This window comes from Trichomycterus rosablanca, unplaced genomic scaffold (genome assembly GCF_030014385.1).
Source record: "Trichomycterus rosablanca isolate fTriRos1 unplaced genomic scaffold, fTriRos1.hap1 scaffold_112, whole genome shotgun sequence".
In the NCBI taxonomy this organism is placed as follows: domain Eukaryota; kingdom Metazoa; phylum Chordata; class Actinopteri; order Siluriformes; family Trichomycteridae; genus Trichomycterus; species Trichomycterus rosablanca.
The window spans coordinates 1-15,406 of record NW_026946951.1 but is presented as its reverse complement, the minus strand read 5'-3'; the positions used below and the strand labels follow the sequence as shown (position 1 = coordinate 15,406).

The window sequence follows — 15,406 nt, the reverse complement described above, 5'->3', positions numbered from 1 at the left end:
TGATCTTCATTAAATTGAAGTGTGAGGGGTCGCAGGTGTCCCGCGCGTCCCGGCATGCTGAGCACTGCTCTAGCATGCTTTTCGGCGTGGATGTTTTCAGCTGGAGGCGCAGAAAGGATACCTCATTAGGGGATCCAGCGGACCACAGCCGGTTCAGGTCCTCCGACGAGGAGCTGCCTGACCGCTCTGTGGCCCGCTGTTTCTTCTCCGCCAGGTCCGGCAGAGGAGATCCCGCAGGTCTCTTCGGCACCTGAGCGCTAGGGAGCGAGAGAGTCAGCTCCCCCACTCCACCAGCAGTCACACTCACCTCCGGCACCGTCTCCATAGAGGAAGGGGTTGAGTCTTCCTCTACATTATCATTATCATTATCATTATCATTATCATTATCATCATCATCATCATCATTACCATCATCATTGTTCTCTTGCTGTTGCTCAGAGGGAGGGACCTCCGTTACCTGTTCCGACCCTGCCTGGCCAATTGCTCCGCCTTCCAATTCTTGGCCCACTCCTGAGACTGGCTGGGGATTTGAATTTCCCGCCAAAATCTCAGGGCCCGCCTCCTTTTCTTTGTCTCCCTGGGCCTGTGTTTGGGCAGCCATGTTGTTACTTTTCAGTTTGTTGGCAAATGACTTTGGGCAATCCCTGAAGAGATGGTTAGAGTCACCACAGAGATTGCACCTCCTGCCATTGGGACACTGCTCGTACGTGTGCCCAACTTCTCTACACTTTCCACAAACTGTCTCTTGGCATGCTTCAGCTAAATGCCCAAACTTGCCGCATTTGCGACAGAGCTTGGGCATACCCTGATAGAAAATGTAGCCACGGTTCTGTCCCAGCACTATCATGGAAGGCAAATGACTCAGGCCAAGGTAACCGTTTGGATCTTCCCATTGTTTAATTGGGATTCTCCAAGTACAGTTCCATATGCCGTCTTCGTCAAATACCCTTATAGGCTGTCCTGTAACCATGCAATATCTTTTTAGCCAGGTGCAAATGTCCTCTCCCGTCACAGTTTCATTAAACATTCTGACAAACACCATCCTCCTTGAATTGTCAGAAAGTTTATCCACAGTGAACATGGAGAACTGGCTCTTAGCATCCTCGAAACGTTGCCAAAAACATCTAAGCAGAATAGCGGTACAAAAACTCACATCAAAGCCTTTGTTGCCAGGCAGGGTCAAAATACAGTTTATTTCGGTAGGTTTAAAGTTTAAGGTTTTTTGGATCAGCTTCCTGGAGAAATCCAGTCTGGACATCTCCAGGAGCTTACCATCCACCTCCTTAAATATGAAGCGCACGCTGTGGTGCCTCCGCACGCCGGCACGAGCAGCCGACATGCTTGGAGGCACCAACAGCCAAACAAGCAACTAAAAACACTAAAACAATAAATAGTCAAATCAAAGCTAAATGAGCTAAAATAGGAAAAATAAATTGCACTTACCTGTTGGGATGGTTTCTTTTCTCACCAAAGGCTTGGTGGAATTGGAACACCTAAAGTAGAGAGAAATGTAACCACTGGAGTCCTGTAGCTAGAGGGAATTAAAGCCTACTACCCAAGACTCAATACCCAACAATAGAACGAGTGCAATATCTCCTAAGTGCTTATGACCAGTACCACAACGGTAAAAGTCGTGTAACACTCAGGAGTCGATCGCTGTCTCACCCTCTTGATCTTAGCCAAAAGGCCGAGAAGCGATAACCTGAAATAGGCGCCGGGCCACGGGCCCTACCTTTTGAGGGTCCAGACTAGTGGACGGCGCTGACCGGCCGCCTTCACGCCCACACACCTTCTGTCATTCCACCAGCAAAAGAGCAGCTTTGCAAAGACAAAGCCTTCAAAAACTAAGTTGAACTTGTCAACGTTCCTCTCCACGGAAATCTTTAGTAAAAGGCGAAAGATTTGTACGTGAATGAAGAGAAACTCCAGCCCTGCTCGCCGGTCGCCCGGGCCTCCGTAGGCCACCGGCCGCTCAAGGAAGAGGGCTCGAGGTAGAGCGACGAAAACCTGCAGCAAAAGCGCCCTTGGGTCGTCGGGTGGGTGACGAAGCAGCACAGCCTTTGCCTGGAGAAACACAGGGAGGGGGAAAATTAAGTCTTTCGCCTTTTTTTTTTTTTTTTTTTTTTTAAGTAAAATGGAGGGAAAATGAAAAAGCGGGAAAAGGGGGACTCCCTAGCGCAAAAGGACAGAGGAAACCCCGGGCCGTACCCCTAATCCCAACAGCTTTCCAGCAGGGGCCAGTCACCAGCATTCGTCAATTACTCTTTCGTTTGACCGTTTATGAGGGTGCACCGTGCCAGGAGGCAATGCAATACCTGGTCGATGCGTGGAGTGGACGGAGCAAGCCCCTCTTCCGACTCCCAGGCCTAAAAATCCATTTAATATATGGTCCTCGGGTAGAGGACGTATCAGATATTAAACTGATAAGAACAGATTTTTTTCCTTCGAAAAAGTTTTTATTGTCACCATTTTACATTTTAAAACATTTTTCTCTCACAATTTTAAAACACATCTTCACATAAAAAAACAATAAAACATACTTTAAACATTTTCTTAAAAGCTTTTGTTTGCGTAAAAAGTCAGTGCAGATAAAAGAACATTAAAAAGCTTCTTTCAGTATGTTAAAAGTTCATCTTGTTTTTAAAAGTGAAGAGTAATATCAGTTTAAAATGTCCGAAAAAAGTCCAATAAAAAGTCCAGGTAAAAAAACGCAAGTAAAACACGCTCCTTTGTGCAGAACCGGGGTGAGTCCTCGTCCTCCTTGCACCACCCCGCTCCTCCGTTGAATCCGGTATTACGTTCTGCAGCTCAGCGGAGATCCTCACCCTGTGCCCGATGCTCCGTCCTTCTCGTGTTCAGTTGGCGGTGCATTGACGGGAGCCATCGCCCGTGGTGGTCTGGACCCCCCTGCGTGTGACCCCAGCCCCCTCCTCCGATTGGCGATGCGCAGCGCCTCCTGCCGCGACGATGTTGCCAGCCGCTCCAACGCGTGCAGGGGCACTGTCACTCGCTTCCCCACCAACAGGTCGCGGGAGGTCCACAAGGCGGCTGTCACGCTGGTAAGGGTGAGCCAGAGCGTGCTGAACTCCGCGGCTGGCAATTCCCAGAGCACATGCCGCACGGTTTCTGGCTCGCCACACCCAAACCGTGGGCACGTGGGATTCGTTGCCATCCCCCGGGAGTGCATCACGGCCCTGGCCGGGAGGATCTCATGAGCCGCCATCCACAACAGATCTTTGTGCTTGTTCGGGAGGGCGGGGTGGGCCACGTTCCTCCACACTTGTCTGGCCTCACTCAGACTGAGGCCTGGGACAGGACTCACTTTTTCCCGGTCCTGCACAAAGGAGACGATAAAACGTGCATTAGATAAAATGGTGACATCTACGTTTTCTAAAACATATTTCTTTAAAAACTTTCTGATAAAACCGTATTCTTTTGGTAAGTTAAAAGCAACTGGAGTTCTTAAATCAGGAGTTAAAATATGCAGGGTCCTCAGGTACGACCCCATCCAGAATTTCACCATGGTTGCCGTCTTGTTCTCTCTGGATGGGGTCGTCGCATATGCCATGTGCAGGGCGACAAATTTGCTAGTTAAAAACAGGTGGGGGTCTGGGAGCCCCTTCCCTCCATTCTCTGGTCGTTTCTTCACTATTTCTCTTCTTAATCGCTCCCACTTGGACCCCCACAGGAAATAAAACATCGCCCTCTCCATCTGTAAAATAAAATGTCTGGGGGGACTAAAAACAGAACACAGTAATAAAACCAGAGGTAAAATCATAGATTTGATTATTAAAATCTTCCCCTCAATGGTCAGTCGTCGTAGTCTCCACAACCCCAGTCGTTGTCTAACTTTCCCTATCTTTTCCGTCCAGTTTCCCCGTCCTCCACCCTCTTTGTCAAACTTTATTCCTAAAATCTTTAAATCAGTTTCTTTAAAATCTACGTCCAGGTCTGGTCGTAAGTCACCCCATGGTCCAAAGAGCTGGGCCTCGGACTTGCTCCTATTGAGCTTAGCGCCCGAGGCCCGCCCGTACCAGTCAGTCAAGTCGAGTGCTCTTTGGGCCGATAAAACGTCCGTACATAAAAGGGTAACGTCGTCCATGTATAGTGTACACGTTGCAGTCATTCCACCTGGCAGTCTTAGTCCTGTGATCCATTGGTCCCTTCTCAAGATCTGTGCCAACGGTTCGATGCAAGCAACGAACAGGAGCGGGGATAACGGACACCCCTGGCGAACGCCAGAGCGAATATTGATCGCTTTTGTGAGGTGCCCATTTACCAGAATTTTGCTGTGGATATCGTTGTACAGCAATCCCACCCATTTTATAAACCTCCCTGGGAAGCCCATTTTTTGCAGTACCTGGAACAGGTACTGGTGCGAGACCCGATCAAAAGCTTTCTCAAAGTCTAAATTTAGAACTAACAGCCTAATGTTTCTGTCTCTCGCAAAACAGATGGCGTCTCGGACCAGCACTAGGCTGTCCGTGATCCTCCTCCCGGGCACGGCACAGGCTTGATCCGGGTGGATCAGGTCCTCTAAAACAGTCGACATTCGACTCGATAAAAGCTTGCTAAAAAGTTTACAATCAAAATTTAAAAGCGTTATAGGTCTCCAGTTCCTAATGTCAGTCTTGTCTCCTTTTTTGTACAACAGAGAAACTATCCCTATCCTAAAACTGTCCGGGAGTCTATCCAGTCCTTGAAGTTCGTTGAAAACAGTCAGTAAATCATGTGCTAAAATATCCCAGAAGGTTTTATAAAATTCTAAAGGGAGCCCATCTCCACCTGGGGACTTCCCTTGTTTAAAACCTTTAAAACATTTCTGCATTTCTAAACTGTTAAAATCCCGGGATAAAAGCACATTTTCATTGTCAATTCTTTTGTCTAAAAACTGTAAAACCTCTTCAAGTGTGTCTTTGTGCACTGTTTTTTCTTCATAAAGATTTTCATAAAAATTTTCAATCACTTCTAAAATTTTCTTTGTATTGTTTAAAACATCTCCTCCTTCATTTAAAATGGTGATTGCTCTTTCTTTTTCTGTTATTTTCTTAAAAAAATACCTTGTGCACTTTTCTCCTTCTTCTATGTCTTGCTCCCGACTTCTTAAAATAATTCCTTTAGTTTTAATATTATTTAAAACTGACATTTCATTTTTGACCTCTTTAATTTCGTCGCTAAAATCACAACCAGCATTTAAAAGGTTAAAATATCTCTGTAGTCGTTTTTGCAGCCCCATCATGCGTCTCTTCTCCCTTTGTTTTTTTTCCTTACCTCTCTTTTTAAAAAAACGTCTCGTCCTGTCTTTTACCATCTCCCACCACTGTGCACGTGTATCGTACAAGTCTTGGAGGGTCTGCCAGAGGCCGAACCGTTCCCTGTACTCCCTGATGATCTCCTCGTCTTCTAACAGGGAACAGTTCAGCCTCCACAGCCCTCCGCCTATCGTCACACCTGTGGGGAGTGAAAGGGTGCAAGACAGCATGCAGTGATCTGTAAAGAAAAGGGGGGTTAATCTAGCATCGGTGGGTGGGCAGCCCCTTGTAAAAACGTAATCTATCCTCGAGGCTCTGGTGCCGTCACCACTGAACCAGGTGAAGCCCTTCTCATTTTGATGCAGGGTTTTAAAACAGTCCACTAATTTAAAATCTCTGATTAAAGCCTGCAATAAAACCGATGATTTATCTACTTTAAAATCTTCCCCTGCCCCTTTCCTGTCTGCTCTAGATAAAACACAATTAAAATCCCCTCCCAACACTAAAGGAACCCTCCCCAGCATGTGGGGCTGCAGGTCCTCTAAAAGATCGTGCCTGTCATTTTTATAATTAAAACCATACACATTAAGAATGTTAAAATCCCTTCCTAAAAACGTCAGATTTGCTAAAAGCGCCCGTCCGTCTCTCACCACTGTGCTGCCCTTCACCAAGATATTGGGATTTTTTATTAAAATGGCAACGCCGTCGGCCCGGCTGTAGTGCGAGCCGCTCCAGAGAGAGGGACCCGCAGCCCAACGCTGCTCCCAATCTCTATATGATTTCAAGAACGGCAAAGCACACTCTTGCAGTAAAAACACATCTGACTTTACGTCATTTAAAAGGGACAGAACACTCTGTGCTCTCAACGGCGCTCTCACGCTTCTCACATTGATGGTGGAGATCGTAAGAGACATGAGCACTATAGGTTAAAAACAGGCGTGATCTTTAAAACCCGAACATTAAAACCACAGAGATGCGGTTAAAAGCCGGTTAAAATCACCCTATTTCTTGTGACACCTGCTCCTCCTTGATCTTCATTAAATTGAAGTGTGAGGGGTCACAGGTGTCCCGCGCGTCCCGGCATGCTGAGCACTGCTCTAACATGCTTTTCGGCGTGGATGATTTCAGCTGGAGGCGCAGAAAGGATACCTCATTTGGGGATCCACCGGGCCACAGCCGGTTCAGGTCCTCCGATGAGGAGCTACCTGACCGCTCTGTGGCCCGCTGTTTCTTCTCCGCCAGGTCCGGCAGAGGAGATCCCGCAGGTCTCTTTGGCACCTGAGCGCTAGGGCGCGAGAGAGTCAACTCCCCCACTCCACTAGCCGTCACGCTCACCTCCGGCACCGTCTCCATAGAGGAAGGGGTTGAGTCTTCCTCTACATTATCATTATCATTATCATTATCATTATCATCATCATCATCATTGTTCTCTTGCTGTTGCTCAGAGGGAGGGACCTCCGTTACCTGTTCCGACCCTGCCTGGCCATTTGCTCCGCCTTCCAATTCTTGGCCCACTCCTGAGACTGGCTGGGGATTTGAATTTCCCGCCAAAATCTCAGGGCCTGCCTCCTTTTCTTTGTCTCCCTGGGCCTGTGTTTGGGCAGCCATGTTGTTACTTTTCAGTTTGTTGGCAAATGATTTTGGGCAATCCCTGAAGAGATGGTTAGAGTCACCACAGAGATTGCACCTCCTGCCATTGGGACACTGCTCGTACGTGTGCCCAACTTCTCTACACTTTCCACAAACTGTCTCTTGGCATGCTTCAGCTAAATGCCCAAACTTGCCGCATTTGCGACAGAGCTTGGGCATACCCTGATAGAAAATGTAGCCACGGTTCTGTCCCAGCACTATCATGGAAGGCAAATGACTCAGGCCAAGGTAACCGTTTGGATCTTCCCATTGTTTAATTGGGATTCTCCAAGTACAGTTCCATATGCCGTCTTCGTCAACTACCCTTATAGGCTGTCCTGTAACCATGCAATATCTTTTTAGCCAGGTGCAAATGTCCTCTCCCGTCACAGTTTCATTAAACATTCTGACAAACACCATCCTCCTTGAATTGTCAGAAAGTTTATCCACAGTGAACATGGAGAACTGGCTCTTAGCATCCTCGAAACGTTGCCAAAAACATCTAAGCAGAATAGCGGTACAAAAACTCACATCAAAGCCTTTGTTGCCAGGCAGGGTCAAAATACAGTTTATTTCGGTAGGTTTAAAGTTTAAGGTTTTTTGGATCAGCTTCCTGGAGAAATCCAGTCTGGACATCTCCAGGAGCTTACCATCCACCTCCTTAAATATGAAGCGCACGCTGTGGTGCCTCCGCACGCCGGCACGAGCAGCCGACATGCTTGGAGGCACCAACAGCCAAACCAGCAACTAAAAACACTAAAACAATAAATAGTAAAAGCAAAGCTAAATGAGCTAAAATAGGAAAAAGAAATTGCACTTACCTGTTGGGATGGTTTCTTTTCTCACCAAAGGCTTGGTGGAACTGGAACACCTAAAGTAGAGAGAAATGTAACCACTGGAGTCCTGTAGCTAGAGGGAATTAAAGCCTACTACCCAAGACTCAATACCCAACAATAGAACGAGTGCAATATCTCCTAAGTGCTTATGACCAGTACCACAACGGTAAAAGTCGTGTAACACTCAGGAGTCGATCGCTGTCTCACCCTCTTGATCTTAGCCAAAAGGCCGAGAAGCGATAACCTGAAATAGGCGCCGGGCCACGGGCCCTACCTTTTGAGGGTCCGGACTAGTGGACGGCGCTGACCGGCCGCCTTCACGCCCACACACCTTCTGTCATTCCACCAGCAAAAGAGCAGCTTTGCAAAGACAAAGCCTTCAAAAAATAAGTTGAACTTGTCAACGTTCCTCTCCACGGAAATCTTTAGTAAAAGGCGAAAGATTTGTACGTGAATGAAGAGAAACTCCAGCCCTGCTCGCCGGTCGCCCGGGCCTCCGTAGGCCACCGGCCGCTCAAGGAAGAGGGCTCGAGGTAGAGCGACGAAAACCTGCAGCAAAAGCGCCCTTGGGTCGTCGGGTGGGTGACGAAGCAGCACAGCCTTTGCCTGGAGAAACACAGGGAGGGGGAAAATTAAGTCTTTCGCCTTTTTTTTTTTTTTTTTTTTTAAGTAAAATGGAGGGAAAATGAAAAAGCGGGAAAAGGGGGACTCCCTAGCGCAAAAGGACCGAGGAAACCCCGGGCCGTACCCCTAATCCCAACAGCTTTCCAGCAGGGGCCAGTCACCAGCATTCGTCAATTACTCTTTCGTTTGACCGTTTATGAGGGTGCACCGTGCCAGGAGGCAATGCAATACCTGGTCGATGCGTGGAGTGGACGGAGCAAGCCCCTCTTCCGACTCCCAGGCCTAAAAATCCATTTAATATATGGTCCTCGGGTAGAGGACATATCAGATATTAAACTGATAAGAACAGATACTACACTTGATCTTAGCCAAAAGGCCGAGAAGCGATAACCTGAAATAGGCGCCGGGCCACGGGCCCTACCTTTTGAGGGTCCGGACTAGTGGACGGCGCTGACCGGCCGCCTTCACGCCCACACACCTTCTGTCATTCCACCAGCAAAAGAGCAGCTTTGCAAAGACAAAGCCTTCAAAAAATAAGTTGAACTTGTCAACGTTCCTCTCCACGGAAATCTTTAGTAAAAGGTGAAAGATTTGTACGTGAATGAAGAGAAACTCCAGCCCTGCTCGCCGGTCGCCCGGGCCTCCGTAGGCCACCGGCCGCTCAAGGAAGAGGGCTCGAGGTAGAGCGACGAAAACCTGCAGCAAAAGCGCCCTTGGGTCGTCGGGTGGGTGACGAAGCAGCACAGCCTTTGCCTGGAGAAACACAGGGAGGGGGAAAATTAAGTCTTTCGCCTTTTTTTTTTTTTTTTTTTTTAAGTAAAATGGAGGGAAAATGAAAAAGCGGGAAAAGGGGGACTCCCTAGCGCAAAAGGACCGAGGAAACCCCGGGCCGTACCCCTAATCCCAACAGCTTTCCAGCAGGGGCCAGTCACCAGCATTCGTCAATTACTCTTTCGTTTGACCGTTTATGAGGGTGCACCGTGCCAGGAGGCAATGCAATACCTGGTCGATGCGTGGAGTGGACGGAGCAAGCCCCTCTTCCGACTCCCAGGCCTAAAAATCCATTTAATATATGGTCCTCGGGTAGAGGACGTATCAGATATTAAACTGATAAGAACAGATTTTTTTTTTTTTTTTTTTTTTTTTTTACAAAAGTTTATTTCCACACATTTTCACACAATACAACTATTTACAGAACATTCAGTTTCATTTCTTTCCCACCACCATTATTACTTTCATTTTAATTTTCATGTCTTTTTCATACACATGTCCCATAATCTCCCCCACTTTTCCTTCCCCTTTTCCCATCCCAAGTCCATTTCATCTTCTTTCATTGTTGTCTTTAATTCCCATTCAACTTTCTTCACTATTCCCATCACTCCCTTTCCCTTCCCTCCCTTCACCTCTGCCTGTCTATCCTCCCATATTCCTCTCTTGACCAGGCTTATTGTTAGCCACAACATGAATCTGCTTCTCCCCTTCCCCATTCCTCCTAACCCTTTGTCTACAACCTCCCACGTTACTCTAAACCCTTTTCTTATATTTCCCAACCATGTTCCCATCTTCTGCCATACTTCCCTAGCTACCTTACATTCCCAAAATACGTGTATTATTGATTCCTCCCCTCCACACCCCTCTCTTGGACACACATTTGTCTTGCTGATTCCGTGTCTGTACATGATTTCTTTTACAGGTAATTTCCTATGCACTATTTGCCAGTTTATGTCTTTTAAACTGTTTTCCAGCCCCAGTGGTTGTACTCTGGTCCACACTTTCCCTGCTTCTATTCTTCTGTTACTCTCTCTTGCCCTCCTACTCCTAACTTCCTCATATAATCTTTTGTGGCTTGTACATATATTTCTATCTTTCCCTTCTTTGTTTGTCTTCAGCCACTTGACAGCCTGCCCATAATGCCATGGCAGCTGTTCCGCCCTTGGACCCCTATTGTCCCACTCCATGACACCCCGTGCCTGGTACGCGAAAAATAATTTCAAAAAATACCATCCTGGGTGTTGTCCCTCCTGTGCTAACTCCTGCATTATGCTTGCCACATGAATGCAGTCCAATTTTAATCCTACATCTAAAACCTCTCTCCCCCCTTCCTCTATTTTCCTATACATTATCTCCCTTGCTACGTACTCATACTTTCCACCCCACATAAAACGAAATACTTCCCTTTGTACCCACCTCCTTCCACTCACTGGTAGTGGGTAGATGTATGCCAGGTACATCAGAAAGGGAAGTACCTCTGCTTTAATTACCAGGCTCTTCCCTATATACGACAATTTCCTCCCGGTCCATAGTCCTAGCTTTTGTTTCATCTTTATCAGTCTCTCTCCCCAGTTCAACCCTGCTGCTCCCTGGTTTTCAAATTGTAACAGAATAGACTCTGTCACAGTAGTAGGCCCTACCTTAGCTTATGAAAGGTTGCAAAGCCTCTCCAAGCCTATAGGGGGCATAGAGGTTTCTATTTCTCTGCTGTACCTAAAGAGAGAAGGAGTAATGGGCAGGTGGGATCAATTGTTTGGTGAGGCCTTCACAAATGTGGCAATGTTTGAGGTGAAGTTTTGTTCCTAAAAGAACTTTTAAACAATCAAGAATTTGTGATTAAAAAGCAGGAGGCCTAGCCTTATAGCCTGTTGATACACCCTTTTGAGGAGCTAGTAAGCTCATCTACTCATAGTAAGTGTATATATTTATACAATGTATTAATCTGTTATGGTTTAAGCAGTGTGGTAAATAGTCACAATGGTGTTGGGGTATCTGTAATGTTTATATAACTACATAAGGTGTTTATGAATGGTTGAAGCTTAATTAATGTTATATTTTTTATTTATAGAGGGTTTTTTTCATGTGCATCTGTGTGTGGTCACCTTGATGATTTCGACCATCAGCTCCTGTTCTGTGAGTCCGATTGGATACATTTTCTAATCTACTGGTTTCATGGCGTATGGACTTTTATTCCAATTATTCATACGGAATAGGAGGACTTCAGTCAGTACCCAGTCGGGAAATATGCCAATATAGACTATACATAATTCAAAGTGGTGGATGTATGAAATGATTTTCTGAGTGTACAGTTATTTGTTGTTGTTTTTTCTATGAAGGTTATGAGAGATGATGGAGCAAATAAATCAATTTAAATGACTTGATCAGAGAGTCCTGACCCTTGAAAACTGCAATTTTTGTTGTAGTTCTGTTAACCTGGTTGCTTAAAGAAGAAAATTAGGACCAGTGTTACAGTGGCACCCGAACAGGGACTCTGACCAGACTTAGAAGTCTTGTTGTTTGTTTGCTTCATATCTCTCTAAGCCTCATGTATTTTTATAAGTACTGAAAGAAAAGTTTTTTTTACTGTTTTTGTTACGTGCTGTATAAATAAATAAATAAATAAAATAAAATAAAATAGAATAAAATAAAATTAAATAAATAAATAAAATGTCTGTATCAGAGACAGAACAGGATAGATTTCCTGAAGTCAGCTTGAACACTGATTTCACTGCTGGACCTTTTGTCACCCGACGGGATCCAATCCAGGAGGTCATGGACACACTTAGTCAGTTGTACCTAGGTTCCGAAGACGAAAGCAAGACAGCTGAAAGCGATCTGCTAGAGCCTGCTTTACCACCTCCTCCACCTCCTCCAGAAGAAGAGGAAGGGAATGAGAGTTTGGTCACTATGATGATGGCCAGGAGGATAAGGCAGTTGGAGAGCCAGATGCAAAGTTTTCAGAGTGAAGTGATGCAGAGGCTTAATGAAGTGGAAAGTCAACTACGGGTCGCTCACCAAAACCAAAGAAGTCAGGCTGATACCTGTGATCATCTTAAAAAGGAATTGGATGATAAGATAAGAGATTTGGGACAAGCAGTCATAGATTGTTTGCAAAGGAAAGATCGGCTGTTGCAAGCCATAACCCAACCGAGACAACCCGTCACCTCCACTCCACAGGCCAGTCAAAGTGTGCAGGCACCAGCCCCTACGTATACTGCTGGTCTAGCCAATAGTTATGGTTACCAACCATCACTGTCGTACAGAGCACCTGTTAAACTCGTGTTCCCTAGCTTTGGCAGCCGAGAGGGAGAAGACCCAGTAGTATTTATTGAACGCTGTGAAGATTATCTAACTGTTCACCCTCTCACGGATGCAGAGATTTTAGCCACCTTAACTTCAGTATTGACACATACAGCAAAAGACTGGTGGGTCGCTGAGAAGAGACGTGTACGGACATGGAGTCAGTTTAAGACTGTTTTTCTGAAATCCTTCCTGTCAGAAGATCAGGAAGAAGAGGCAGAGAGAAGACTTCGAGAAAGAAAACAAGGTAGAGATGAAAACATTCGTACCTTTGCCTTCCAATACAGAGCACTTTGTGTAAGGTGGAAGCCATCCATGACAGATCGAGAAATTCTCCAGGCCATTCTGCGTAACTGTAATCCCCGCCTAGCTAGTATACTCAGAGGTACCGTGACTTCCGTGGACGAGCTAGTACGTGTGGGAACCCTGATAGAGCGGGATCTAACCGAAGAAAAGTCTTTGTGGAGACAGCAGCCGGAGGCAAGGCCTAAAGAGCGGCCTATTAAAAATCAAGAACGTAACCAAGGACATAATTGTATAATTCATGGAGATCCCAGGAGGGTTACGACCAGAGTTCTCACCCTGAATCTGCTGATTAAAGATAAACTTTGTGAAGCCATTATAGACACCGGTAGCACTTTCTCTCTTATTCAACAGTCGTTGTGGGCTAAACTGAAAGAGCTAGGAGAGAGTTTAAGAGGAAGTGGTGGTCAAACGTTTACGATCGCCAATGGAAAGGTCCAAAATTCCCTGGGGAAAGTTAGGTGGAACTGTGTGCTACACGATCACCCATATCAATTAGATCTGTTTGTGATGGGGGATTTAGACCTGGCATTTTCTCTTGTATTGGGATTAGACTTCCTAAGTATGACACAGATGAGCTTAAATTTTGCGGAAATGACATATGCCCTGCCTTGTGAGAACCGTACATGGTCTTTTATAACATCTTACCATGCCATTCCAATTAGTTTGTATCTAGCCATGCCATGTCAAGAAGTTTCCCAACAAACTCTAAATGTCATGAATTGGCTAGCAGAGGAAGCAGATGTAGGACCACAAGAAAGGATTTCCTTAATAGAACTGCTTATGGACTGGCCAACTGTCTGCACTGAAGCCATAGGACGCACTTCGATCATAAAACACACCATATACACCACAGAGGATCTACCAGTAAGAAAGAAACCGTATCCTGTACCTGTGCACAGACAACAACACATTGACAATGAAATCTGTTCTATGCTTGAACAAGGTATTATTAGACCTTCCACTTCCCCATGGGCTGCACCCGTAGTCCTTGTACCAAAAAAAGATGGAACGACTAGGTTCTGCATCGACTACAGGTCTCTCAATGCCAAGACACCTTTGGACGGATTCCCGATGCTCCAAGTGCACGAGATCCTAGAGTCTTTGCATGGAGCTGCGGTATTCAGTACTTTAGACCTAAAGAGTGGATATTGGCAGGTGGAGGTAGAGGAAGAAAGTATACCAAAAACAGCTTTTGTGACCAAAGAACATCATTATGAATTTGTACGTCTACCTTTTGGCTTAAAAAATTCTGCAGCCACTTTTCAAAGGCTCATGACCAGAGTTCTACAGGATGTAATTGGAAAAATCTGTTTTGTTTATATAGATGACATTGTAGTATACTCTGGTAACTCCCAACAACATTTTCATGATCTGGAAAGAGTATTCAGTAAGTTAAAGGAAGCTGGTTTAACACTAAACCTCAAAAAGTGTCAGTTACTGAGACATTCTTTAACATTCTTGGGGCATGTCATCTCTAAGGAAGGCATCCGAACTGACCCTGCAAAAATAGAAGCCATACAGCACTACCCGGTTCCCAGAACTCTAAAGGAGGTCCAGCGTTTCCTAGGATTCACTGGATGGTACCATAAGTTTATACCTCACTTTGCTGAGCGTGCAGCACCACTCCATGCCTTAAAAAGGAAAGGGGCTACCTGGGAATGGACATGCCAGTGCCAAAATGCTTTTGAGGATCTGAGGAAGGCGTTGCAGGAGTCCCCGGTTCTTGTATCTCCCGATTTTAACAAGCCTTTTAAGGTGCAGACTGATGCAAGTGAGATCGGGTTAGGAGCTGTCTTAACGCAGGAAGACGAAGAAGGGGAACATGTTATTGCCTACGCCTCTCGGCTACTGCAAAAAGCTGAAAGGGCGTACTCTGTGACTGAAAAAGAATGCCTGGGAGTAGTGTGGGCAGTAGAGAAATGGAGAAGGTATTTGGAGGGTCAAAAATTTAATATCATCACAGATCACTCTGCTCTAACTTGGGTTTTTAATCACCCTAAGCCGTCCTCACGCATCACTAGATGGGCCATCCGCCTCCAGGGTTTCGAGTTCGTAGTGGGGTACCGGAAGGGCCAATGTCATGTCGTACCTGACTCTCTCTCACGAAGCCTCAGCAATAACTCCCCGGGTACTCTTGTGGTATGTCGAGCCAACAATGATAGCAACCTGCCTGTTAGCTGGGAGGAGGTTGGTAAAAGCCAAAAAGAGGATCAGGATCTTCAACCTTTATGGAAAGAAGCAAGAATACCCCCATCTGATGCAAACCGCATTCACTATACTGTTTGCAATGATTACCTATTCCGGAGTGTACCTAATGATCAACAAGGTCACACTCTACAACTAGTCATTCCTACAAACCTGCGACCTGCTTTCCTGAAGTTTGCCCATGATAACCCTCTAGCTGGTCATCTGGGCCAAATGAAGACCTTACGCCGTTTATTGAATGGGGCATATTGGCCAGAAATACGGCGAGATGTTTGGTCATATTGTAAGCAATGTCTAACTTGTCAACAGTACAAACCTAGTATTTCAAAGTTGTCAGGTCATTTACAATCCACCCCAGTCAAGGAACCAGGTTACATGCTGGGTGTAGACTTGATGGGACCTTTTCCAAAAAGTGTGAAGTCCAATGAATATCTTCTGGTGGTGGTCGACTATTGCAGCAAGTGGGTTGAGCTGTTTCCTCTT

At 45.9% G+C, this 15,406-nt stretch overlaps 5 non-coding genes and 1 pseudogene across 5 annotated transcripts; all 6 read right to left on the bottom strand.

The window, feature by feature from the left end:
• Window positions 1-1,816: 1,816 nt before the first annotated feature.
• Window positions 1,817-1,931, bottom strand: LOC134304764 (U5 spliceosomal RNA). The gene has a single exon (XR_010008157.1). It is a non-coding gene; the product is annotated as a U5 spliceosomal RNA (small nuclear RNA).
• Window positions 1,932-2,281: 350 nt separating this feature from the next.
• Window positions 2,282-2,457, bottom strand: LOC134304597 (U2 spliceosomal RNA; annotated as a pseudogene).
• A 5,618-nt stretch (window positions 2,458-8,075) lies between these two features.
• On the bottom strand, window positions 8,076-8,190 carry LOC134304618 (U5 spliceosomal RNA). The gene has a single exon (XR_010008018.1). It is a non-coding gene; the product is annotated as a U5 spliceosomal RNA (small nuclear RNA).
• Window positions 8,191-8,538: 348 nt separating this feature from the next.
• On the bottom strand, window positions 8,539-8,729 carry LOC134304743 (U2 spliceosomal RNA). The gene has a single exon (XR_010008137.1). It is a non-coding gene; the product is annotated as a U2 spliceosomal RNA (small nuclear RNA).
• Window positions 8,730-8,846: 117 nt separating this feature from the next.
• Window positions 8,847-8,961, bottom strand: LOC134304779 (U5 spliceosomal RNA). Its single transcript, XR_010008170.1, has one exon. It is a non-coding gene; the product is annotated as a U5 spliceosomal RNA (small nuclear RNA).
• Window positions 8,962-9,309: 348 nt separating this feature from the next.
• LOC134304602 (U2 spliceosomal RNA) lies at window positions 9,310-9,501 on the bottom strand. The gene has a single exon (XR_010008009.1). It is a non-coding gene; the product is annotated as a U2 spliceosomal RNA (small nuclear RNA).
• Between the last annotated feature and the right edge of the window lie 5,905 nt (window positions 9,502-15,406).